Source organism: Pelodiscus sinensis, chromosome 21 (genome assembly GCF_049634645.1).
Source record: "Pelodiscus sinensis isolate JC-2024 chromosome 21, ASM4963464v1, whole genome shotgun sequence".
Taxonomy (NCBI): Eukaryota; Metazoa; Chordata; order Testudines; family Trionychidae; genus Pelodiscus; species Pelodiscus sinensis.
The window spans coordinates 16,831,189-16,858,968 of NC_134731.1; the positions used below are offsets into that span (position 1 = coordinate 16,831,189).

At 47.1% G+C, this 27,780-nt stretch overlaps 1 long non-coding RNA gene and 2 other non-coding genes across 3 annotated transcripts; all 3 read right to left on the reverse strand.

Annotated features, from left to right (window-relative positions):
• Window positions 1-14,891: 14,891 nt before the first annotated feature.
• On the reverse strand, window positions 14,892-20,223 carry LOC102449754 (uncharacterized). Its single transcript, XR_012897119.1, has 5 exons — window positions 19,875-20,223; window positions 18,927-18,954; window positions 17,696-17,757; window positions 16,470-16,554; window positions 14,892-15,171 (listed from the first exon to the last, which is right to left on the reverse strand). It is a non-coding gene; the product is annotated as an uncharacterized LOC102449754 (long non-coding RNA).
• On the reverse strand, window positions 15,248-15,320 carry LOC112545213 (small nucleolar RNA SNORD65). Its single transcript, XR_003088680.1, has one exon. It is a non-coding gene; the product is annotated as a small nucleolar RNA SNORD65 (small nucleolar RNA).
• On the reverse strand, window positions 17,957-18,033 carry LOC112545211 (small nucleolar RNA SNORD49). Its single transcript, XR_003088678.1, has one exon. It is a non-coding gene; the product is annotated as a small nucleolar RNA SNORD49 (small nucleolar RNA).
• Window positions 20,224-27,780: the final 7,557 nt, after the last annotated feature.

Below are 27,780 nucleotides of genomic sequence, written 5' to 3' on the forward strand. Positions count from 1 at the left end.
GTGTGAATTTCCCAGATTACTGGGTGGGGACTCGAGCCGGTTCTATGTGAGATGGACCCCAAGATATTGAACCCAGCCCTGGTTACTGCCAAGCCTACCTGGCAGAAGGGTTACACAAGATCATGCCAATGTAGATGTAGCTCCATGGTTTTATAACTCGGGGAATTGGGGAATAGTGTAGATGGGAGGAGACAGTTGTATGAACTGTGGTCAGTGCCTGACAGGCATGGCAGGGAGTCAATGATATGAGAGACTCTACTTCGAAACAAGAACCTGGAGCTGCTCCTCCTGTGAGTCACTGATGTTGGTGCGAAGCAGTGCACAGGGCAAGGCAGAGAGACATCTCCCAGCAAGCCCAGCACCCCTCTGCAGAAGTGAGGATCCCACTCCTCCCCTTGCTCCATCAGCTCCCCTGGTGCCTGCTGCTCCCAACCTCTCACCCTCCTCTGCTGTCCTGATTCCTGCCCTTCTCACTGCCCTCAGCCCTTCTGCGACCTGCCCCCCTTCACCAGCACTTCTGTCCCCCGTGCCCACTCCTCCAGTAGCCCCACTCTGATTATGTGAGCTACCCCTCCTCATCCCCTCTCCTAACACCTCCCTCTCTCCTCTGGTGCTGGTCCATCCCCTGTAGGTGTCTGCCCTTCTGCTTCACCTCCAGAATCCCCTGACACCTGCACCTTCCCTTACCCCTGTACCCTCCTGGTGCCTCCCCCTTCCCTCACTGCCCCTGTCTCCTTTTCCCCTGATGCCCCCTCCCGCCCCTCTCTAGGGTCCCCCAGCTGAGGGCGTCCGCTCAGGGCGAATTGCTCAACTTTGGGGCTCCTTACAGCTCCCCGACTGGTGACCTCTCCAAACAGGCCACAAACCAGTCCCACAGAGCGCTTCAGCTGCTTGCCTGAAGCCTCACGAGCAAAACCCCTCCGACACCCCAGCAATATCTGTGCCCCAGATGGCCCCGGGCCTCATACACAGGTGGGGGGTCTCACTCACAGGCTCACTGCCCCCCTGCACAGACACACAGCTATCTGCCACAGGGTTGGGGTTGGGGTTAAGGGTTGGGGTTAAGGGTTAAGGTTTAGGGGTTAGGGTTCGGGTTAGGGGGTTAGGGGTAGGGTTTAGGGTTTAGGTTTAAGGGTTGGGGGTTAGGGTTTAAGGGTTAGGGGTTAGGTTTAAGGGTTAGGGTTTAGAGTTAGGGGTTTAGGGTTAGGGTTAGGAAGGGGGTTAGGGTTAGGGGTAAGGTTTAGGGTTAGTGTTAGGGGTTAGGGTTAGGGTTGGGGGTTAGGGGTAGGGTTAAGGGGTTTGGGGTTAGGGTTTGGAGTTTGGGGTTAGGGGGGTTAGGGTTAAGGTTAAGGGGTAGGGTTAAGGGTTGTGGTTGGGGTTAAGGGTAGGATTAGGGGAAGGGGTAGGGTTTAGGAGTTAGGGGTAGGGTTAGGGTTTAGTGTTAAGGGTTAAGTGTTAAGCGGTTAGGGTTAGGGGTTAGGGCTTGGGAAAGGGTAGGGTTTAGGAGTTAGGGTTAGGGTTTAGTGTTAAGGGTTAAGTGTTAGGGTTTAGTGTTAAGGGTTAAGTGTTTAGGGGTTAGGGCTAGGGGTTGGGGTTTAGGGTTAGGGTTGGGGTTAAGGGTAGGGTTAGGGGAAGGGGTAGGGTTTAGGGGTTAGGGTTAAGGGTTAGGGTTAGGATTAAGGGTTAAGGGTTAAGTGTTTAGGGGTTAGGGCTAGGGCTTGGGGTTGGGGTTGGGGTTTAGGATTAGGGTATACGATTGAGCAAATTCCAGCAGACATTAAGGTGTTTTCAGGCTGTAGCGTGCAAATTCCAAGGTGTTTCTTCTGCTCGGCTTTCTTTAGTTGGCTTGGAGATGCACCTCTAACTCATTTGCCAATAAGAATTTTCTGTGTGACTCTCATTATTACTTCAGAAATGTCTGAAAGAGCTTTCACTTGTTCTACAGACCGCAAAAACAGTTTTCAGCTGGCCAGACTGTATTCGGTTATACTTCCATGCAGAAAGCTGACCTGCGCATCAGAGAGGAGTGGAGTTTTGTCAACTTCTTCCCCTTTCAGCAATCTCTCTTGTTAGCTGAAGATCATTTCCAGACCTTTTCCAGCCAGATCTAGCGCATTCAAGGGTTTCTGTGAGCACAGAAGAGGTAGGCACCACAACAGTTCCCAATAGGAGTTTTCTTTGCGAGACACTTTTCCACTCTGTTCCTTAGATGACCTCGGAAAGACGTGAAAAACCTGGCGTACGTTCCGCACAATGCAATGCCTCTGTTTATCTATAAGATTTCCTTGGGTGAGCATAATCTACGGAAAGCTTAATCGCGAATTTGAACGGATCTCACTACCGCTATACGTTTCAGCAAATTCAGGCACACATAATGGCCTTTTGCAGGCTTTTCCGTGCAAATTCTAAGGTTTTTCTCCTGTTCAGCTTTTTTTAGTTGGATCGGATATGCACCTCTAATTCATATGCCAATAAGAATTTTCTTTGCGAGACAATGTTTCTCTCAGTCTGACTTCAGAAATGCATGAAAGAACTGTCACTTGTTCCACAGACCGCAACAACCGTCTTCATGTGGCAGGCTTGCTTCAGTTATACTTCCCTGGCAAAGCCTGACCTGCGCATCAGAACGGAGTAGCATTTTGTCAATTCCTATCCGTTTCAGCAAGCTCTCTCATTAGCTGAAGATCATTTCCAGACTTATTCCAGCCAAATCTAGTGCATTCCACAGTTTCTGTGAGTTGTGAAGAATTAGACACCTCATCAGTTCCCAATTCGAGTTTTCTTTGCGTGCCACTTTTCCATTCTGTTCCGTTGATAACCTCAGAAATACGTGAAAGTCCTGGCATATGTTACGGAGAAAGCAAAGCCTCTGTTTATCTGTCAGATAAGCTTGCGTGAGACTAACATGCAGAAAGCCTAATCGCGAACTTGAATGGAGCTCACACTTTTCACTACCTCTATACGATTGAGCAAATTCCGGTAGACTTTTCAGGCTGGTGCATGCAAATTCCAAGGTGTTTCTTCTGCTCAGCTTTCTTTAGTTGGCTCGGATATGCACCTCTAACTCATTTGCCAATAAGAATTTTCTATGTGACTCTCATTATTACTTCAGAAATGTTTGAAAGATCTGTCACTTGTTCTACAGACCGCAAAAACAGTTTTCAGCTGGCCAGACTTTCTTTGGTTACACTTCCATGCAGAAAGCTGACCTGCGCAACAGAGAGGAGTGGAGCTTTGTCAACTTCTTCCCCTTTCAGCAATCTCTCTCATTAGCTGAAGATCATTTCCAGACCTTTTCCAGCCAGATCTAGCGCATTCAAGGGTTTCTGTGAGCAGAGAAGAGGCAGGCACCTCAACAGTTCCCAATAGGAGTTTTCTTTGCGAGACACTTTTCCACTCTGTTCCTTAGATGACCTCGGGAAGACGTGAAAACCCTGGCGTACGTTCCGGAGAAAGCAACGCCTATGTTTATCTGTGAGATTTGCTTGGGTGAGACTAACATGCAGAAACCTTAATCTTGAATCTGAACAGCGCTCGCAGATTCACTAACTCTATAGGTTTTAGGAGATTCCGTCACAGAGATAGGCAAAGCAACTGTTCCCAATTCGAGTTTTCTTTGTGAGACACTTTTCCACTCTGTTCCTTAGATGACCTCAGAAAGACATGAAAAACCTGGCGTACGTTCCGCACAATGCAACGCCTCTGTTTATCTATAAGATTTCCTTGGGCGAGCATAATCTATGGAAAGCTTAATCGCGAATTTGAATGGAGCTCACTACCGCTATACGTTTCAGCAAATTCCAGCACACATAATGGCCTTCTGCAGGCTTTTGTGTGCAAATTCTAAGGTGTTTCTCCTGTTCAGCTTTCTTTAGTTGGATCGGATATGCACCTCTAATTCATTTGCCAATAAGAATTTTCTTTGCGGGACAATGTTTCTCTCAGTTTTACTTCAGAAATGCATGAAAGAGCTGTCACTTGTTCCAGAGACCGCAACAACTGTCTTCAGCTGAAAACAGGCATCAGTCTTGCAAAACACGTCTTACAAATCTAATGAACTATTACGTGTTTCTCCTGCATGTAAGAACGTCCCAAGTAAATCTCGTGGGCGAATATATTTCTGTAGTCGTCCGGAACTTGTGGCACATAATTAGGGGCATTTCTGAAACCGTATAAGAATTTGTTTGAAACAGAGTCTAGCTATCAGAGGGGTAGCTGTGTTAGTCTGAATCTGCAAAAGGCGGCGAGTTCATGAAGTATTTTCTTTGCGGGACAAGGTGCCTGATCGTGGCCTGCATATTTATACCTGCCTCTGGAAATTTCCACTACATGCATCTGACGTAGTGGGTCTTTGCCCACGAAAGCTTATGCTCCTACACTTCAGTTAGTCTATAAGGTGCCACAGGACTTCTCGCCGCCGCTTTTGCAAAGTCTAGCTAGTCATAGCAAAATGCAGGACAATGTAGCACTTTAAAGACTAACAAGATGGTTTATTAGATGATGAGCTTTCGTGGGCCAGACCCACTTCCTCAGATCAAATAGTGGAAGAAAATAGTCACAACCATATATACCAAAGGATACAATTAAAAACAATGAACACATATGAAAAGGACAAATCACATTTCAGAACAGGAGAGGGATGCAGGGCGGGGGAGGAAGGAAGGTAAGTGTCTGTGAATTGACGATATTAGAGGTGGGGAGAGTGGGATGTTTGTGAGTTAATGGTATTAGAGGTGATAATTGGGAAAGCTATCTTGATAATGTGTAAGATAGTTCAAGTGTTTGTTCAATCCTCTTTGGAGAGTGTCAAATTTTAACATGAATGACAGTTCAGAGGATTCCCTTTCAAGTGCAGATGTAAAAGGTCTTTGTAGCAGAGTGCAGGTGGTTAAGTCATTGAGAGAGTGTCCTTTCTGGTTAAAATGGCAAGAAACTGTTTTTTCTTTGTGATCTTGTCTGATATCTGTTTTGTGGGCATTAATCCTTTGGCGAAGTGTCTGAGATGTTTGTCCAACGTACATAGCAGATGGACACTTTCGGCACATGATAGCATAGATTATATTTCTGGATGCGCAGGAATATGTGTTCTTGATCTTATAACTCACTTGGTTAGGTCCAATAATGGTATCAGCAGAATAAATATGTGGACAAAGCTGGCAACGGGGTTTGTTGCAAGGGAAGGTACCAGGGTTGGTATTAGTGTGGTATGTCCTGTGGTGGTTGGTAAGAATCATCTTGAGGTTAGGTGGTTGTCTATAGGAGACTATGAGTCTGTCTCCCAGAGCCTCTTTGAGTATGGTGTCCTGTTCCAGTATAGGCTGTAGTTTATTGATAATGTGTTGGACAGGTTTAAGTTGGAGGTTGTAGGTGATGACAAGTGGTGTTCTATTGTTGGTTTTCTTGGGTCTGTCTTGAAGTAGATGGTTTCTAGGTATTCGTCTGGCTCTTTCAATTTGCTTTTTTATTTCTCCGGGTGGGTAGTTGAGGTTTATAAATGCTTGGTAGAGATCCTGAAGCTTCTGGTCTCTGTCAGTGGGATTAGAGCAGATGCGGTTGTATCGAAGGGCTTGGCTATAGACGATGGATCGTGTGGTGTGTTCTGGATGGGAGCTGGAAGCATGTAGGTAACTGTATGAGTCGGTGGGTTTTCTGTAGAGAGTGGTGTCTAATTTTCCATTGTTGATTTGTACTGTGGTGTCCAGGAAGTGGATTTCTCGTGTAGAATGGTCCAGGCTGAGGTTGATGGTGGGGTGTAGGTTGTTGAAATCTCTGTGGAATATCTCCAGTGTTTCTTGGCCATGCGTCCAGATCATAAAGATGTCATCGATGTACCGTAGGTAGAGAAGAGGTGAAAGGGGACGGGAGTTGAGGAAACGTTGTTCTAGGTCAGCCATAAAGATGTTAGCATACTGTGGGGCCATGCGTGTACCCATGGCTGTGCCGCTGATCTGGAGGTATAAGTTGTTCTCAAACTGGAAATAATTGTGGGTGAGAACAAAGTTACATAGGTCTGCTCTCAGGTTGGCAGTAGTGTCCTCTGGGATAGTGTTTCTAATTGCTTGTAATCCGTCTTCATGTGGGATGTTGGTATATAGAGCTTCTACATCCATGGTGGCAAGGATGGTGTTATTGGGGAGGTTATCGATGTTTTGTAGTTTCCTTAGGAAGTCAGTAGTGTCTTGGAGATAGCTGGGGGTATTGGTTGCGAAGGGTTTGAGAAGAGAGTCTACATAGCTGGATAGACCAGTACTGAGCGTGCCAATACCAGAGATGATGGGACGTCCAGGGTGCCCAGGTTTATGGATCTTGGGAAGTAGATAGAACAATCCTGGTCGGGGGTCAGAAGGTGTTTCTGTGTGGATTTGTTCCCGAGCAGCTGTGGGGAGGCTTTTAAGGAGACAGTGTAGTTTCTTTTGGTATTCCAAGGTGGGATCAGAGGGGAGAGGTTTGTAAAATGTGGTATTCGAGAGTTGTCTGGTTGCCTTCTGGCCCACCGACTCATACAGTTACCTACATGCTTCCAGCTCCCATCCAAAACACACCACACGATCCATCGTCTATAGCCAAGCCCTTCGATACAACCGCATCTGCTCTAATCCCACTGACAAGAGACCAGAAGCTTCAGGATCTCTACCAAGCATTTATAAACCTCAACTACCCACCCGGAAAAATAAAAAAGCAAATTGAAAGAGCCAGACGAATACCTAGAAACCATCTACTTCAAGACAGACCCAAGAAAACCAACAATAGAACACCACTTGTCATCACCTACAACCCCCAACTTAAACCTGTCCAACACATTATCAATAAACTACAGCCTATACTGGAACAGGATACCATACTCCAACAAGCTCTGGGAGACAGACCCATAGTCTCCTATAGACAACCACCTAACCTCAAGATGATTCTTACCAACCACCACAGGACATACCACACTAATACCAACCCTGGTACCTTCCCTTGCAACAAACCCCGTTGCCAGCTTTGTCCACATATTTATTCTGCTGATACCATTATTGGACCTAACCAAGTGAGTTATAAGATCAAGAACACATATTCCTGCGCATCCAGAAATATAATCTATGCTATCATGTGCCGAAAGTGTCCGTCTGCTATGTACATTGGACAAACATCTCAGACACTTCGCCAAAGGATTAATGCCCACAAAACAGATATCAGACAAGATCACAAAGAAAAAACAGTTTCTTGCCATTTTAACCAGAAAGGACACTCTCTCAATGACTTAACCACCTGCATTCTGCTACAAAGACCTTTTACATCTGCACTTGAAAGGGAATCCTCTGAACTGTCATTCATGTTAAAATTTGACACTCTCCAAAGAGGATTGAACAAACACTTGAACTATCTTACACATTATCAAGATAGCTTTCCCAATTATCACCTCTAATACCATTAACTCACAAACATCCCACTCTCCCCACCTCTAATATCGTCAATTCACAGACACTTACCTTCCTTCCTCCCCCGCCCTGCATCCCTCTCCTGTTCTGAAATGTGATTTGTCCTTTTCATATGTGTTCATTGTTTTTAATTGTATCCTTTGGTATATATGGTTGTGACTATTTTCTTCCACTATTTGATCTGAGGAAGTGGGTCTGGCCCACGAAAGCTCATCATCTAATAAACCATCTTGTTAGTCTTTAAAGTGCTACATTGTCCTGCATTTTGCTTCAGCTACCCCAGACTAACACGGCTACATTTCTATCACTAGCTAGTCATAGTTACACTCTCAGGAATGCTGAGATAGAATGCTATGAATGCTACACCACTAACACACATGTATCATGAACTGGGCTGCTTTATGATTGAAAAGAAACTTGCTCTTTGAGGGGGCATTGAAAACATGCATCAATCTTCTAAAACATGTCTTTAGAAATCTAATGAACGATTAGGTGTTTTTCCTGCATGTAAGTTTGTCCCAAGGAAATCTCGTGGGCGAATGTAGCTCTGGAGTTGTCCTGAACTTGTGGCACGGTATTAGGGGCATTTCTGAAGCCATATAAGAATTTGTGTGAAACAGTGGTTAGTTAGTCATAGTTACCCTCTGTAAAGCTGAGATAGTGGTGTAGAATTAGTCATAGCATTCTAACGCACATGTAGCATAAACTGCGGTGCGTTATGCTTGAAAAGAAGCTTGCTGTTTGAGGAGGCATTGGAAACAGGCATCACTCTTGCCAGGGCTGGTCTTAGGTATTCTGGTGCCCCGGGCATTGGCACGCGGCACTGACCCCGGGCGCATGGCGGATGCGCGTGCCCGCCCATGGGGGGCCGGTCCGCCCTCCTATGGTGCGCAGGCCCTGCCTCGGGGTTAACGGCGCATGCGCAGCTCAGCTGCAGCCGCTGGCACGCAGCCCGGACCCACCCCCGGGACACACGGCCCAATGCGCAGCCCGGCTACAGCAACTTGTATACAGCCTGGCACGTGTATGGCCCCGCGGCCGTGGGGGGAAGGGCGTTGCTGGCCGGGGCTGCGGGAAGCCGGGCGCGCAGCGCCTGATGGCAGTTGTAAGAGACGCTACGCACCCCTTACAGCTGCCATTAGGCGCGGTTGGCGGCCTGGGCAGCTGCCCAGCTCACCCACCCCTCGGTCCGGCTCTGCTTGTAACACATGTCTTTACAGATCTAATGAACGATTAGGTGTTTTTCTGCATGTAATAACTTCCCAAGAAAATCTCGCGTGTGAATGTATTTCTCCTGTCGTCCTGAAAGTGTGGCAGGGGTATTTCTGAAGCCATATCAAAATTTGTGTGAACCAGTCATAGTTACACTCAGCAATGCTGAGATGGTGGTGTACAAGTAGTCATCAATGCTGAGATGGTGGTGTACAAGTAGTAGCATTCCAGCACACATACAGCATAAACTGCTGTAGAAGAAAACATTGTCCTCACTCTGAGTTTGTAAGTAACAAGTAGCCAGAGGCAGTTCTATTACGAGCTGCAGCAAGGGAAAAACTAGTTTGGACGGGGGGGAGCCCACCCCAGGCAGATCTTCGAATACAAGCAATTGTGAAGCAGTTTATATACTGTCTATTAAATACAATAACAATTAGTCTCCTTCCCCTTACCAACACCAATGGCTAACAGTTATTTAGTTCCACCCAGATGCTCCTTATCTCAAGGTCCCTGCCAGAGTCAGCATTCTAGCCTTATCTCTGTATAGAGGCAAGAGGCAAAGGCAGCGTCTAATTACAGATCTCGCATTGTCAGGCTACAGACTTAGCCTGACTCTCGCTCTCTTGTTAACAAGACCAAGATGGCTGCACACAGATTCCCGTATTCCCTTTTCCTGCCTCCACACTCCCCCCTTTTGTGCTTACAGCACAACTGTCTTTCTAAACCTTTATTTTCATTAAACATTACATAATTAGTACAAACATAAAAGCTATTTCTATTACTACATCTTTTACAACAACAATCAAATATGAAACCTTTAATAAGCAAAAGCAATATAATCATTAATATCCCCAATATAATTCTATGATGGGGCAGTTCTATAATTTTAGTAACATAACACAACATATCATAATTAGTACACCAGAGAGAATGTGCTATGGATTAAATGGAAATTCAGAGATTTCTTTGGACCTCTGGTGAACGCAGATTTTGGAATCGGTCGGGTACTAAGGTAATCCAATTAAACGGTATTTGGAACTTAAGGGTTAATTGCATCTAAAAACCAATTAGGGAGGGCAGTACATGCTGATGGTACCCGTCCATAAGCACAGAGTCCAGATCAAAGGGAGAAACCCAAACCACTCCCACAAGTTTCTCCTTGACAATATACAATACTTTGCTTCTTTCACCAACGTCAGTTCTTAATGTCCTTTTGTAGTCAGAAATCTTTGGGCTTTGGCAGTGTCAGAGGAGCGGACTTTTCCTCTTTTTTTTCTTGAAACAGTCGTGGTTCAGCATCATGCAGGGAGAGGTTACCAGCACATCACCTTGTAATATTTTGATTCTTCTGGTGTCCAGTAGGTGGTCTTTCGCTGATGGACATAAGAGTCTCTATCCTCTGAGCTAAAAGCCAGCTAGCTCCTTTGGAACAAAGGTTATTTCCTAGGAATAAAGCAAATCGTAAAAACAATCCCGTGTGGTTATTTGGTTGTTTAGTACCGGCTTTATCAAAGTGAGACCCTTTGGAATGTGGTTGCCAGGGGAACCAGGGTCACCGTAAGTATGCTTCTCAGGCTGGCCTAATGATTTGAGTTTGTCAGTTCTCAGCAAGATACCATGGGCTGCCTCAATATACTCCTATAGTTCCTTTCTCTTGACTTTAGGGTTCTTTAACCCATCAGGTTAAATGCAACAATTTAAGGGGTTTTAATTTACTCTGGAAGCGCTGGTACAGCACCAGCACTATTATGAATGTTATAATCGAAACTCCCCACATAATTTGGCAAACACTATTCAAATCCAAATTCCAGCTAATAAAGTGTCTTCTGAATGTAGACAAACATTTCCAAATCAACACCTTCTGGTTGGCTCAGTGGGAGCTCTTCCAATTGGTAATCTCAGTAAACTCCCATATATTATATAAGAAGCCTATGTTAATAAAAAACAAAGGTTTTAAACACCACACTAGTCACATAGACTGCAGCTAATGTATCCACACAAACTGCATAAAAATAAAACCCCCAGCATGCAAACAATTGCTGAGTTGTTTCAGTCTAAACAAGATCTGCGAGAGTACATAATGGCCATTAATATCAATGGAGATCAGATTCTTTGGGTGCTGCAAATCTGCAGATGTCTGGTTTACATCTCCAGGTACCCACCTTCGTGGATATGGATATCCACAGTTCATTTTTGCCAATACAGATGAAGATACAATTTTGTATCTGGGTAGCCCCTTGTAGCCCAAAGTTATCTTTCCAGATGATGTTTTCTAGCTTTTAAAATAACCTTTCTAAGCATAAAACAGCATTGGAGAAACATATTGGCTGTTTCTAGACTGGCCAGTTTTTCCGGAAAATCAGTCGCTTTTCCGGAAAAACTTGCCAGCTGTCTACATTGGCCGCTTGAATTTCTGCACAAGCACTGACTTCCGACAGTAAGAAATCAGTGCTTTTTGCGGACATACTAGGCTGCTCCCTTTCAGGCAAAAGTCCCTTTTGCGCAAAACTTTTGCGCAAAAGGGCCAGTGTAGACAGCTGAAATTTGTCTTCTGCAAAAAAGCCCTGATTGTGAAAATGGCGAACAGGGCTTTTTTGCACAAAAGCGCGTCTAGATTGGCCACGGACGCTTTTCTACAAAAAGTGCTTTTGCAGACAAGTGTCCGTGCCAATCTAGACGCTCTGTTCCGAAAATGCTTTTAACGGAAAACTTTTCCGTTAAAAGCATTTCCAGAAAATCATGCCAGTCTAGATGTAGCTATTTTGTTATGTCAACACAAACACTGAACAAGTTTGCAATATACTAAAACTACACCAAGAAAAACAAACTGCCTCATATTTGTTGTAATACAAAAAGTGCTTTTGACTACATTTCCATTTCACAAGACAGCAGAACAGACTGTGATTCTATTAAGAATTTTAATTAAACGGTGTTCGAACAATCAGTGTTCTTTAGTGTTCCAAGCTGCATTCACAAAGACGACTAATTCAGTGTTTCCCTATTGGTGCTCCGTGGAACCCTGGGGTTCTGCGAAGTGAAAGTAGAGGTTCTGCGAGGAGCCAGCACTCCCCCGCCCCCTCTGAAAGAGAGAGCGCCGGCTAGTCAGCTTCTTAAAGAAGCAGCACACTTGTTTCCTCTTCCATCCTGGCAACGCAGAGGCGTAGCAAGGCGGGGGCAGAGAGGAACAGTTGCTCCCAGCCGGCACAATAGGGGGGTGCTGGACAGGGGTGACCCCACATGATCCACAGTGGAAGGGAAGCACTTCCCCTCCCCAAAGAAGCAGGCGCACTGCCTGAACAGCTGGGGCTGTAGCACCCGGTAACTTAGTTCTGGAGGTTCGACCAGTCGATCATGAGGCTTTGCCCTCCCCCCCTTGCTACCCTTCCTCCTCAAGATTAACACCTAGTTGATGCTACTTCCAGGGACTGCGGAGGTAGTGCGGGCTTTCTGTGGGGTCGGGGGGAGTTCTGTAGCTGCATGCTCGGTTCTGGATGTGCAGCCTGCTCTCCTCTCCCCCCCCCCCCCCAACTGCTGGCACGATACCTAAAATGCAGGTCCATAGTGCACTGTGGACTTTGTTCCCTTGCTACCTTCCTGCGCGTGGGGAGAGGGTGAGAGTCTGGGAGTGTGCCAGCTCTGGCTGCTTGGGTGGTGCACACTGCTGTGGGGAACAAAGCATGCACTGCCCCAGCAGTTGGGGCTGGCATGGTCTGGGACTCCCCTTCCCCCCCAAGCAGGAAGGCAGTGGGGGAATAAAGTCCCCAGCGCACCAGCTCCAGCAGTTGTGGTTGGCACAGTCCAGGACTCTCCCTTCCCCTGTGCTGGAAGGCATCAGGTATGTGACAGACCAGTGTTTCAGGTACTGAGCCAATGTTTGGGGAATGGAGGAGCAGCCAGCACACTTCTAGAGCCTTGGCATGCAGCTACAGGGATCCCCATTGTGGAGGCAGGAAAAGGGAATAAGGGAATCTGTGTGCAGCCATCTTGGTCTTGTTAACAAGAGAGCAAGAGTCAGGCTAAGTCTGTGGCCTGACAACTCGAGATCTGTAATTAGATGCTGCCTTTGCCTCTATACAGAGATAAGGCTAGAATGCTGACTCTGGCAGGGACCTTGAGATAAGGAGCATCTGGGTGGAACTAAGTAACTGTTAGCCATTGGTGTTTGTAAGGGGAAGGAGACTAATTGTTATTATATTTAATAGACAGTATATAAACTTCTTCATAATTGCTTGTATTCAAAGATCTGCCTGGGAGGGGGGGGCTCCCCCCGTCCAAACCAGTTTTTCCCTTGCTGCAGCTTGTAATAAAACTGCCTCTGGCTACTTGTTGCTTAAACACAACGCAGAGTGAGGACAATGTTTTCTTCCACACCATGTACTGATCCCTGTCCTCTCCCCCGCAGGCTCCCACAAGTATCCTGCCCCGGCACCCACTGGCACCCTGCTCCCAACCCCAGCACACATTGGCATCAGTGGTAAGAGGCTAGTTCCACAGCCTCAGCAAACATGTCTGAAGCAAAGTTTATAATGAAGGAATCTTTGATAGCTCACTTTTTTACATTAAAGCCAGACACTTGTGATAGCATATGGAATAGCAGACATCAAATTTCTCTACTGTTAGAATCCTGACTATTTACAGTTGATCTCAGACTCAGATTTTACTCTCCCCCCATACAAGGACAGTAGCTTGGTAGTAAACAAGAAGCCAAAACAAAGTTGTGACAATTCAGAATATTGGTTTACTTTTATACTAAATTCACATATTCTATGCCTCCTTCTCCTCAGTGTTCCCTGTAAGCTGCTGGGCAACACAGCTTCACAGGTGCCCTTAGCTGACTGACTGAGCTGATTCATGACCTGTGAAGCTATTCTGGTACTCAGCTTAGAGGAAACACTGCTTCCCCACTCTCTTCACTCTGCATTTTAGTCTGCAGTTCAGGGCAGGAATTATTCGGACTTTCACACAGAACTGAACTAGTTAATATAAATGCTTACCAATGATAAAGAACATGGGTAAGTTGCAGTCTCCTTTAGGTTCTCCACTGACGAAGTGAATGTTACCCATATTCCAATGGGTAATATTAAATCTGAAATGCTGACTTGGGCTACAAAGAGTGGTAAAATGTTACAGCTCAGCCCCCTGGATTCCAAACCCTGCTCATATCTAAAACACCTCAAACTGCAAGAGGGTGTCTTTCCATGCCATTTTTGCTACACCAAACCAGGCAGGTTAATAATCTTCACACATTAAGGACTTTCTTTTGAAATTTTACAATTTAACCATTTGTTTGAAATTGGTATTTGTCGGCAATATAGTTCTGAATGTAGTGTTACCCTGCCCTCTCCACATCCTGCTACAGTTGGAGTTCTTCAGCATCTATTTTTTGTTTCAAAAGAATCTGCAATTCCAGGTCAGAGACGACAATGACATGAAAACCTTTCAGTTGTTTAAAAATGGAAGCTATGTGGGACAAGAAGAGACTTTTGTACAGCCAGCACATTTTAAATCTTATTTGTTCTAAGTGAAGGGTCATTTCAGTACAAAGGAGTCATTCAAAATCATGTGATGCTGTTGATCCTAAAATAAAGGCTAGCAAGTTAATTTCCCCAACGGAAGCTGGTCCAATTAGGGATTTGGACCAGCTGCTGTTGGAAAGACTCTTAGGGCTCTTCATAATAGCTTTTCTCTTTCTCCAACACAAGTCTGACCAACATACGTCACCCACCGTCTCATTTAAAAGTTAACACCATGTCAATTGAACAGGTAACTTAGACCAACTGAAAACAAGCAGGCTACATCTAGACTGACATGATTTTCCGCAACTGCTTTTAACGGAAAAGTTTTTCCATTAAAAGCATTTGCGGAAAAGAGTGTCATCGCCCCCGCCTTCCCCCCCATTTCTGCAGTACAGCCCCACTACCCCCAACCCTGCTTCCACCAGCCGCCAGCCCAGATCTTCACAGGACAGCCCTGCTGCCCCCAACCCTGCTTCCTGGTGGCCAGTTTCTCCCCACTCCACACACCCTTCCTCCCAGCCCGCCCTGCTCTGCTCCCCTCCCAGCGCCATGCTGAGGCCCAGTATTTTTTTCCCCACAGCCCGGTATTGGGCCACAGCTCAGTTTGGGAAACGCTGTATTAGAAGAATATTTCACTAAGGCGTCTTAAATGTAAAGGTTGTTTCCTCCAAAGCTCAGTTCAGCTACAGGCAGTGTTTTAAGGCAATTTTGTTAAAAAAAATAAGCACAAAAATCTAGTATGTTCTAGTTACACTGAAGCTTTATTTGCACTACTTTAGTATATAAAGGGTATCTTCTATTATGATCAGTAGGTTTCTAGTATGCAAGTTATTTGAAATACAAGGAGTAGAATATCAAAATTTTAACATTTATGCACTAAACAGTATCCATCTCATACTTAAGTGTCTGCTCATTCTTTACACATTTGGTAGTGCTCACAAAAGAGAGGCTAATTCTCAGACTCATTTGGCTGTTTCATGATGCTCTTCTATTGCAGACCACCAGGCTTGTAATATGGACACCTACAACACAAGAGGACAAATAAGTTCTACTGCAATATGAAATCCTACCCAACCAATTCATTAGTGTACAAGATGTCTTCAGAAAACCTTTGTTCACCACTAGTCAATCTGCCGGTAATTCCAGCTATTTTTGGTGAGTTTCATCATCTGATATCTTGTTCTGAGCGAAACACATCTGTTTCTCATCAAATACAACAAGAGGGGTCTGGCAGGAGGGACAGGTATATTGTAGAACAGCAATGGGAAACCTAGGCTAGTGAGTGAGCCTCAAGATTGTCTGTCCCTCAGCTTGGAGACATGGCCTCCTTCCCCAGCTGTGACTGCTACAGCTACCATGGACAAGGGCTTGTCACCTGGTCCCAAGTGACTGCTGTGAGAGGGCTGGGGTTAGTTGCCCTCTCTGGAGCAGCCCCACCCAATGAAGAACAAAACATTCCAGTTAAGGACCCAAGCAATGCTGGGTAAATCTTCTAGTTTTTGTTAAGATTCCAGGATTGCCAATAAAACCTAAATTCATAGCCATTTTTGGCTTTTACACTATGAATTATACCCACAGTGCCACAGGGGTGTTCATCTAGAAGATCGAATGCCTCCATTACTGGTCACTTTCTGTTCACTTGAAAGTTTTACCGAGCACAAATTACTTGTGCTTGATGCTATCTGTACATCAGCTGTTAACTGTTAGCCTTTAAAATAGCATTAGCACCTAGAACTGTGCCAGTGTGTTTAAGAAAAGAATATCTCACTCTGCGTCTGAAAAATCAATTATGCCCCATAGAATCTGAATTGAACAGAAAAGTAGCTAACGATCTCTCATTCATGGCTGCGTCTAGACTGGTTAAGTTTTACCGGAAAATCAGCCGCTTTTGTGGAAAAAATTGCCAGTTGTCTACACTGGCCGCTTGAATTTCCGCAAGAACTGACTTCCTACTGTCTGAAATCAGTGCTTCTTGCGGAAATACTATGCTGCTCCCGTTCGGGCAAAAGTCCCTTTTGAGCAAAGCTTTTGCACAAGAGGGCCAGTGTAGACAGCTCCGGTTTGTTTTGCGCAAAAAAGCCCCGATGGCGAAAATGGCAATTGGGGCTTTTTTGCGCAAAAATGGGTCTAGATTGGCACGGACGCTTTTCCACAAAAGCACTTTTGCAGAAAAGCGTCCATGCCAATCTAGACGCTCTTTTCCGCAAATGCTTTTAACGGAAAACTTTTCCGTTAAAAGCATTTGCGGAAAATCATGCCAGTCTAGATGTAGCCCATGAGTTTATAGCTCAACATATACAATATTTGTGTTCAAACTCACCCAAAAAGATTTTCTAGAGCGGTACTTTCCGTACTGCAGGAAAGTCATTCCACTTCCATGATATTTTGGTTGGGGGGGGAGGAAGCTGTAAACACACAAGTTTTGAAACCAATTTTCAAGTGATAAAGGACTGCCTACAGAGAGTTGCTAGTGAGGTCTAGGCACATTGGTTCTGCGAACTTCGGGAGGAAGGGAGTATTTTTTTTTTTTTTCCTTTCTCAAGAAGTGAGAAAATTAAGAGTTTACTGGGGAATGGGGAGGAGGGCAAGGGAAGCAGAATAGTTGCAAAATTACCACGATGGAAACTTATGGGGGATGTGATTAAGAGTTGTCTGGCCTCTTATTTTCTGAATGCTTAGTGTTTACACACATATACCTTTAACAGTACAAGTGTTTGAAACTGAGTATTTCTTTCATTATGGTAGCACCACATTCTAGCAGGAAAGGAAAAAATCACCACTAGACAAGTGATCTGGAATCACAACAGATGGAAGAGGCAATGTTTTCTGTCCAGATTCCTGAATGACTATGCTACCAGTCCACTGCTGACACGTTTGTGAATTGCACTGCTGAATTACACTAGACACTATTCTTACATAAACAGAATCCGTACACTTTAAGCTAGTGAAATGTGACTGGCACCTTACATACTTTAAGCCAGTGTTTACCAATTTTATTTGGCCATGGAACCCTTTTAAACTTGAAAGAATTTTGCGGAACCCCTAACAGCAACTAGTTTGACAGCTAAAGCTTCAACTTTGTCTGACGCGACGTTAGTATATTCGTATTCAGTCACCCACGTGCTCCACGCTCCCTGAGAGTGAGTACAGGGATTTACAGTGGTGTATAACAGGTGATCGCACCGCTGACTGTGCACACAGCACTGAGTAGTAACACCATCATCCCCACTCTCTGGCTAAGCTGGCATTACACAGGGACACTTATCATGGCAAATGCAAATGAAAATAGTTTTCAATAAAATTCATAAATGCTTAAATAATTTTTTAAATCATAAAATGTTATTGTACTGGAATTTTCTCACAGAACCCGCATCTTCACTTTGCGGAACCCCAGGGTTCCATAGAACACCATTTAGGAAACACTGCTTTAAGCTATGGGTAAATACAAGGAGACAGCTGGAGAAGTCTGCCTTCTCCTGTCATGCAGGCATGACCTTGGAATAGGATTCCGGTATAGTGGAGACATGGCAATTCATCAACACTTACCAAGGAAGCTGCTTTCCACTCATATCGACATCTCACTCCTCTGAAATACTGAAGTCAAGACTCTGCTTAGCAAATGGAAACAAGAGAACAGAAGTGACGATTACATGATGCCCTGAGTAGGCTGAGGGTGGAGTGACAACAGCAAGCACAGAATAGCCAGTCTTCAGATAAACTGCATACCGAATTGTCTTTTGGCTCCTAGTACCAAGTTCTAGCATACAGAGCTCCAGACAACCTGAATTCAATATACATATAGCTGTATTTCAGACAAGTTGAGAAGGTTATCGTCAGTTCTCGCATCTGACGGCACTTCCTATTCAAAAGGTATCATCATGTCAACAGCTTTTTGCATTTGTTTGTACAGATAAACACCACAAGCTCAACACTAGATACGTAATACTGTAGTAGATTAACCAATAAGCAAAAGCTTATCGGTCAATGCTACACACATTTCCTCCTCCCCCACCCCCCGGCCATGCACCAGTAAATTATGTAAGCAGGTTGGTCAGCAGCTCAGCTCAGTCCTGGCTTCTGCAGGGTCTGGGACCTAACCCACGGCAGTGTTGTATTGAAAGTGTATTAAGAGCCAGGTGGGCAGGCAGCTCAGTTTCGACTCACGCTGCTCTGTGAGCTTGAACCTGCCCCCAGACAGGGGCTGATGCCAACCTGCTCTGCTGCCCCCTGCCACTCTGCTGTTTTTTAAACTGGCTCTCCTCACAGACCAGCTCCCGTCTGGTACCCCGCAGAGTGGCAGGGGGATCCTTGGGAGTGAGGCCGGCTTCACCCCTCCGGAGTATAGACTAAGTCAACTAACCAATAAGAAACCATGACCGATAGTTAACATCCCTAGTCAACACTTGCAAATTTTTCCTCGAACGTTCCGCTTGGCTAGAATAGGTTCCAAGGCACTAAATGTTCAAATCCATGTTACTTAATCAAGTCTAAAGATCAGATTTATACTGGTGTATTCAGCTAAGTTACTGAAATGCTTCTAGAGTTTCAACCCTCATGGAGCAGCTTCAAAAACCCTAAATAATCTAATCAACTCTTCCTTTTGCATTAAGGCAAGTCCATATGGTACATCACTATCAAGTACTTACCTAGAGTTCCCCCACCCACCAGGAAGATGAATGGCAAGGCCCCCATTTCAACCTTCGTTTGTCAACAAAGTAAGTAAAAATCCCAGAAATGGCTAAACATTTATACAAGTTAATGCAAGAATAAAGCTTACCATATATACTTCAAGACACCATTCTGCCCTAAAAAGAGGAAATACCAATTATCACATGACAACATTATAGTATTAGACAAAGAATATTTGGTCAATTTATTCTCACCACCACCAAACTGCGGGCAACTCCAGCTGCTTTTTGTGTTGTTTCATCACCTTTGATTTGACCAATTCTATAGGAATATAGGTCTAGATAAGCCGGGGGACTGTCCAGGTCCCTTACGCTTCTATGGACATTAAGATGCTGATTTCAAAATGAGCTTTAAGGCTCAAGTTATCCGCAAGAAACTTGCCCAGTCAACAGTCACTGCTTCTAACGTTCAGCAGCGCCTGTTACAACTGGCTCGACAGTCCCTGTGCCTCAGTCTGTGAAGTTAACAGCACGAGAGAATCCAGCACTAGACCCCGCTCCAGAGCAGCGCTGGAGAAGCTCGGTGCTGCACTGACAGGGCACAAGGAAGAGCCATCGCAGGGTATTTGCATCTACAGCACAGACACGCGGCTCTGGAGCAAACTGCTCAGCCCTGAGCACTAGGAAGCAGCTTAAACCCTGCATCGGCGCTTGTGTCGGGAGCGGCGGAGGAGCAGCCCCGCCTCCTCTCTCTGCCCGGGCCCCCGTTCTCACGGGGCCGGCCACGACACCAGCGTGTGACGCCCGCTCTTCCCGAGGCCCGCGGGGGGCGGCTCTAGAACCCGCGGCCCCGCCTGCCCCCCCACGCGCGCACTGTGCTGCGCCCCAAGGCCCACGCGGAGATACGCCGCCAGGAGGGCGGGGCGCCGCTCGAGGACACGCGCTCTGCCGGGCCCTCCTCCCACGCGGGCTGCTCGCGGCGGCGGGTCCCATCGCTTCCCGCGTGACCCGGGCTCGGTGCCACGGGGTCCGCGCCCCCAGGCAGCACGGGCAGAGCCCCTTTAAGGCGGCCACGCCCTCGCGGTGGGCCCCACTACCTGAGCGGTGGCGCGCGGCCCAACTCGCCCTCAGCCGCGGTGCAGCAAGGCGCCCGGCCCGGCGCGCGCCTCCCACAGGGTTCGCTCAGCCGCCATCTTGGCCCGCTGCGGGGGGGGCGGGGTCGGCTCCCGGCCGCTGCCCCGCGGGGAGGCCGAGTGCCTGGGCCCCGCCTCTCCCCTCACGCGGGCGCGCTACGCCCATCGCCCCCGCCTCAGGGCGCCCTCCGGCCCGGGTGCCGCGAGGAGACAGGCTGCTCGCTCCCGCCCGGCCAGGGCACGAGGAGGCCGCCCCCGAGTCACCGCCCCGCCCCTAGGCCAGCTCCGGCAACGTACAAGACACAAGAGAGCGAGCAGCGGCCGGGCGGCGGCTTTTAAGGCTTTGGAATGTACCATCGTGTGAGGCAGGGGAGACTCTTCGAGGGCCTTCTCCAATACGCCTCGCGGCCGTGGAACGGAACATTCGATCGCAGGACGGGGGGGGGGGGGGGTGAGCCAGTGAGTTCTCTTTGCGTCTGCCACCGCAAGGGCCAGCACACAGCGCTGTGCAGCACTTTACAGACCAGCAAGATGGTTCATTCGGGGATGAGCTTTCGTGGGCCAGACCCACTTCCTCAGATCAAACAGGGGAAGAAAATAGTCACAACCATAAATACCAAAGGAGACAGTTAAAAATGGACACATGAAAAAGTTGTGACAATTTTCTTCCCCTAGTTGATCTGAGGAAGTGGGTCTGGCCCACGAAAGCTCATCCCTGAATGAACCATCTTGTTAGTCTGTAAAGTGCTGCATCGTCCTGTGTTTTGTTTCAGCTGCACCAGACTAACACGGCTGCATTTCTAGGGACAGAGTGCCTTACTCTGCAACTCTGAGCTGGGCCCTAACAGCGCTCAGGCAGCTGTGGCAGACAGGCTCATTGGTGGCTCACTGGTGTCAGCAGCTCTGTGCAGGCCTGACAAACTCAGTGGGGGTGGGCGTGTGTGTATATATAGAGAGAGAGATTACATGTTAGTCTCTAAGGTGCCACAGGACTACTCGTTTCTCTGCCTAGGTCTCTGACATCCAGGAGGCAAGTCAAATACAATCAGGAGGCTACATCTACACTGGCGCCTTCTTGCGTGAAAACGGCCGCTCTTGTGCAAAAACATGCTGCCTGTCTACACTGGCTGTGCGTTCTTGCATAAGTAAACTGATGGGCTACGTCTAGACTGGCATGATTTTCCGGAAATGCTTTTAACGGAAAAGTTTTCTGTTAAAAGCATTTGCGGAAAAAAGCGTCTAAATTGGCACGGATGCTTTTCCACAAAAGCACTTTTGTGGAAAAGCGTCCGTGGCCAATCTAGACACACTTTTGCGCAAAACAAATCTCAAAGCTGTCTACACTGGCCCTTTTGCGCAAAAGTTTTGCGCAAAAGGGACTTTTGCCCGAACGGGAGCAGCATAGTATTTCCGTAAAAAGCACTGATTTCCTACAGTAGGAAGTCAGTGTTTTTGCAGAAATTCAAGAGGCCAGTGTAGACAGCCGGCAAGTTTTTCCAGAAAAATGGCTGATTTTCCAGAAAAACTGGCCAGTCTAGACACAGCCATGTTGTATTGTAGAAAATCAGGGCTTCTTGCGCAAGAACTCTGACGCTCCCTCTCAGGAATAAGCCTTCTTGCCCAAGAGCTCTTCCAGAAGAGGCCAGTGTAGACAGGCAACATGAATTTCTTGTGCAAGAAGCCCCTGTGGTTAAAATGGCCATCAGAGCTTTCTTGCGCAAGAGAGTGTCTACACTGGTATGGATGCTCTTGTGCAAAAGCACATCTCTTGCGCAAAAGCACATGCCAGAGTAGACGCTCTCTTGTGGAAGTGTTTTTGCACAAGAACTCTTCCGCAAAAGAGTTTTTGCGTGAGAACACGCCAGTGTAGAGACAGCCTCAGAGTTGGTTGGCACCTGTGCTAAACAAGAATGTGTTCTCTGGAGGAGGGGAAAGCAGCATGCCTTCAGAACGCTGGGGATCTTATCTGAGTCTGCGCTTCAAAAAGGCACATTTCCAAGGGACACCGGATCATCAGAAGGAGGAAAATGAAACATTTGGTTGCCCGTGTCTAATGGAGCACAAAAGGACATTTTTTTTACCATCATGAAAGTTGAATGCTGGCCCCGAGGCGGAGGGGGGGAGGGGAAGGGCTAGCAACACAGCAAAGCTTTTTTAAGATAAGGCTGGTAGCCTGCTAAAATTTAGGGGTGACTGTTGAAGAGGGATTCCCCTCCACCTGACTTCTCCCCTTGTCACCCCGAGAAGAGCTGGGTCAGGTGGGACTCATCGTTAACCCTCTCGGGGTTACATGCAGCGCTCCCCCTTTCTGCCTCTCTTTCAGAGGTGGGGGGGAGGCGCATGCTGGCTCCCACGGAGACACCTTCCCCTCCCCATGCGGCCTCCCACAGAGGCAGCAGCGCAGGTGGGAGCTGTTATATGTGGGCAGCCAGCTTTCAAGTCTGCTCTCTGCATGTAGCAGCTCCTGCCAAGCCAACTGCCTCCCCCTCTCCCATGCTGCTACCTCTGATATAGAGGCAGCAGTGCGGGGCTGGGAAAACTTCACTCCCAGCATGTAAATACATTTTAACATTCTTACCCCACCTCTTCCTGCCTCTTCCCCCAAGTCCCTTTCCCCAGAGACTAGTGGGGAGGGGAGTCTGGTGCCAGCACCCCTGCACTCAATGGTGGTGGCAGCAGGGGAAGTGAAGTGACACAGCTCCACTCCTTAGGTGCCAGCCATGTCACTCCACTTCCCGGTGGTGAAGGCAGGGAGACACTCCCACCCCTCCAATAGCAGCTGGGGGGAGCAGAGCAGAGAAGTTGCTCAGCTTCCCCCTGAAGCCACCAGTGAGTGCAGGAGGGACGGACCCCTGCTGTGGGCAACAGGCTTCCCCCATCGCCTCCTCACTAGCCCCCCCAGAGCATCTGGAGGCTCTGGCCCTTTGCCGCCCTCCGGCCGGGGGCCTTTGGGCAGGCATGACAGGGCCTTTCAGATCCCCCTTACATGTGACCAGTGACTAACTTATTCAGTGTTAGAAGCATGGTATTTACTTTTGTCTTATTTGTAACCAGCACTGTTTCCATTTTTCATACTCCGTGATTACTTGATTCTGAGAATCTTTGGTTGTTGCTAATACATTCTATATCATCTTATACAATCTCAGTGCTGTGATATTATATAGGATGTGCCTTCTTGGTCAGTCAAGTAAGCAGCTGTATACACTGACTCTTTAGAGGCAGCAAACTTGGTAATTTCTGTGAATGGCCAGTGAGAGGATTCTAGAGCGGAATGCTTTTCAACATGGCCAGAGGACTAGAATAGACCTAGTGGAGTAAAGGCTTCTGGGAACATTATTTGGAGTGGCTAACAGGCTGGAGGGAGAGGGAAATGACATCCAGTTTATAACCAGCAATTCATTCTCTTTCTGGTGCAGAGGGTGGGAAGGATACCAAGATGATTTATAACCCTGTATATTTATAAACAGGATTCTACTGAAAATATCACAGTAGTACAGGGCAGCCTACAGGGAGAAGGGGATCATGGGGCTATTTATACTTTGTAGAGTATGGGCAACCTGGTTAGAAGACAGAAGGATGGGTGTGATTATATTTGTCATGTTAAAAGTCTAGAAATATGATTGATCACAAACATAGGGCTGGAAGAGGCCTCAAAATTACAGGCAGTTAAGTCCACTGCACTGAGGCAGGTAGAAGTAAACTTAGACCATATATGTCAGGCTTATGTCTGACATGTCCTGTTGGGTGGGGGGGGGGGGGGTGAGTCTGGTGCCTACATCAGGGGCACCAGACTGTGTACATAGGTGTACATAGGGTGTCTGGTTTTCTACCGGACAGTCTGGTATTTGCGCCCTCTGTCCGGTAGAAAAATTCAGAAAATATCGGACATATGCAATGTCTGGTATTTTCTGAATTCTCAGCTGGGCACCGGATGGAACCCTGGTGGGGGTGGGGGAGTGACTGGGAGGCAGGGCTATGATTGGCGCTAGGAGTCTCTGGTCACATACAAAAGTGGGGGGGTGGGGATCGGGGTCTAGGACTCCCAGCCACTCCCCCCACCTGGCTTCTGCACACAACCAGAGGCTCCCAGCGCCAATCGCGGCTCTGCCTCCCAGCTGGGGGCCTCTGGTTGTGTGCAGAAGCCAGGCGGGGGGAGTGGCTTCCAGCCCCTCTCCCTGCCCCTGCCCCTGCCCCTGCCCCTGCCCCTGCCCCCGCCCGGCTTCTATGAGCAACTCAAGGTAGTGCCTGCCAGGGGCGTGGCCCCTTGGACTCCAGCTGCGTCCAGTGGCTGCACCATCCCCACCCCCGCCAGCTCCGCTTCTCGCCCCCCTTCTTCCAGGCCCTCCCATCCAGCCCCACGGCCCCCGGTCCCCCTTCCTCCCAGTTCCCCCCGTTCCTACCGGCCAGCCCCACGGCCCCCCCAACTCTGCTTCCCGCCCCCCCCACCACCACCCCGGCCAGCCCAGCCCCTCTCCCGGCCGGTCCCTCCCTCTCCTGTCCATGATCAAATGTGTCTGTTTTTTTGGCAGGGTCTACCTGGTAACCCTAACTGTGTGTGCAGTAGAGACATTCCAAAACCTCTACTTCAGTTTCAGTAATTCTGCTGTTTCAGTAGCGAAATGAAAGACTGAACCATTGGTAGGAATTATTCCTATAACCCAGGGATGATGTAACTTACTAGAGGAACCCTTGTTGCACTTTACGTGGGCTAAATCGTTTCCAAAGAGCCTTCTTTTCCTTTGGGTCATCAGAAATCCCTAAGCTCGGACCTAAGAACAGGCCTTCCAAGAGAGGATTAAATAAGAAACATGAGTTCGTAAAGATGAGAACTCAAGAGTTTGCAGGGACTCTGTTAATTAGAGTGGGAGAGAAATTGTCTCTTTTTGGAATGCTGATTTACAAAAACTTGAATTTTTTTTTAAGTCTGGATTTTAAAATTTCTGCTCTTAAAGAAGGGAGCAGGAAATAGGACCATTTGGTCCACTTGTATCCAGCTCCATATTTAAAACTGTGGCCAGACTAGGAGGGCAAATGGGGTCTGAGATGCTGTTCAACCAGATGAGGAGTGATTTGTTTGAACAGCTCACACGGGTTGTTTTTTTAAAGTGGCCTCAGCAAGATTTAGAGCTGAAGTATATTCAGTGAGGCTGGTAGGAACATTAATAACCCTTTGAGCAAGTCATACTAGGCAGAGCAGTGCTTCTGTCTTCAAGGACAAGAGATTCAGTGAGAATCTCAATACATCTTCAGAAAAAGCCTTAAGGCTCAGGGAACTGACTTGAGAGATGCGTAGAGGGTGCCGTTTTACACCCTAATTGCAATGGGTCAACATTAAAGTATTTTTTTCATTTTTCCATTGCCCACACTGTTGCTATGTGTTCCGTTTTCATTATGTCCAATTGCTGTCATGGAAAACTCATGAACAACCCCGTTGCAGGTATGAGACATGAAATGGGAACATCGATTCTGAGAAATACAACTCTGATTATGTTGCTTCAGCTATTGTTGAGTGCTTGAGTGCCCAGCCTGCATTAAGATGGTTGGTCTAAGAACCAGGGGAAGGACTGGAATATGGCGGTACCTCCAGGAAAATGAAGAATATGGAAGAGAGAAAGAAGCATCTCGGAGGGGATCACTCTGAACATGAAAAGTCCTACAAGACCCATGAGTGTGTTTTGTCCTCAGCAGTCAGGAAAAGGGATGAATTTGCAGGATCAAAGTTTTCATTGCCTATCTCATCATGGCTGCGTCTAGACTGGCAAGTTTTTCCACAAAAGCAGCTGTTTTTGCGGAAAAACTTGCCAGCTGTCTACACTGGCCGCTTGAATTTCCGCAAGAACACTGACGAATCTGTGCTTCTTGCGGAAATAATATGCTGCTCCCATTCGGGTAAAAGTCCTTTTGCGCAAAAGGGCCAGTGTAGACAGCTCAGATTTGTTTTACGCAAAAAAGCCCCGATCGTGAAAATGGTGATCAGGGCTTTTTTGCACAAAAGCGTGTCTAGATTGGCACGGACGCTTTTCCACAAAAAGTGCTTCTGCGGAAAAGCGTCCGTGCCAATCTAGATGCTCTTTTCCGCAACTGCTTTTAACGGAAAACTTTTCTGTTAAAAGCATTTGCGGAAAATCATGCCAGTCTAGACGTACCCAATGTGCATATCATCCCCTTGGCAACCTAAAACCAAGCCCCCCTATTTTAAATGTGTTTATGCAGACGAGAACCAGATTAAGTCTTGGGGTGAGCAGGTACAATTGGGAGGCCATGAAAATTGTGTCAGCTTAATGCCAGGGCTGTGTTTGTCCCTGGGGTAGGAGTTCCATAGCAGCAGGTTTTGCTCCCACCCCGTCTGTTAATATGGGACGAATATGGCTTTCTCCATATTCAAGGCAGCAGAAGTTGTGCTCCACTATGACTCTGACGGAGGCAAGAATAATGATAAACAGAGGTGGCATGACCATCACTCGTCCTCGGTGCAGCCCTAGAACGTCAGTGGGACTGAAGCTGGAAGCTTTGGAACAAATAGGTTGTCATGAGAAGACTTACCCGGGATTGCCTGGATCCTTCAGGGCAGGGGGTGGGTGCAGGAGTCAGGGCAAGGCTTTGAAGATGGAAGAGGGCAGGGCAGGAGGCTGGGGGTATGGAAAAGTGAGGTTTGGGGATGAGGAGGGGTCCCATCAGGTGGGGCTTTCTCTGTCTGTCCTGTTTAGCAGGTGATAGAAATGTAGCCGTCTTAGTCTGGGGTAGTTGAAGCAAAATGCAGGACAATGTAGCACTTTAAAGACTAACAAGATGGTTTATTAGATGATGAGCTTTCGTGGGCCAGACCCACTTCCTCAGATCAAATAGTGGAAGAAAGTAGTCACAACCATATATACCAAAGGATACAATTAAAAAAATGAACAAATATGAAAAGGACAAATCACACTGCAGAACAGGAGGGGGATGCGGGCGAGGGAGGGGGGGGAGGAAGGAAGGTAAGTGTCTGTGAATTGATGATATTAGAGGTAGGGAGAGTGGGATGTTTGTGAGTTAATGGTATTAGAGGTGATAATTGGGGAAACTGTCTTGGTAATGGGTGAGATAGTTCAAATGTTTGTTAAGTCCTTGTTGGAAAGTGTCGAATTTTAACATGAATGACAGTTCAGAGGATTCCCTTTCAAGTGCAGATGTAAAAGGTCTTTGTAGCAGAATGCAGGTGGTTAAGTCATTGAGAGAGTGTCCTTTCTGGTTAAAATGGCAAGAAACTGTAGATAGAACAATCCTGGTCGGGGGTCAGAAGGTGATTCTGTGAGGATTTGTTCCCGAGTAGCTGTGGGGAGGCTTTTAAGGAGGCAGTGTAGTTTCTTTTGGTAGTCCAAGGTGGGATCAGAGGGGAGAGGTTTGTAAAATGTGGTGTTCGAGAGTTGTCTGGTTGCCTCCTGGTTATTGTTCTATCTACTTCCCAAGATCCATAAACCTGGGCACCCCGGACGTCCCATCATCTCTGGTATTGGCACGCTCACTACTGGTCTATCCAGCTATGTAGACACTCTTCTCAAACCCTTCGTAACCAATACCCCCAGCTATCTCCGAGACACTACTGACTTCCTAAGGAAACTACAAAACATCGATAACCTCCCCAATAATACCATCCTTGCCACCATGGATGTAGAAGCTCTATATACCAACATCCCACATGAAGACGGATTACAAGCAATTAGAAACACTATCCCAGAGGACACTACTGCCAACCTGATAGCAGACCTATGTAACTTTGTTCTCACCCACAATTATTTCCAGTTTGAGAACAACTTATACCTCCAGATCAGCGGCACAGCCATGGGTACACGCATGGCCCCACAGTATGCTAACATCTTTATGGCTGACCTAG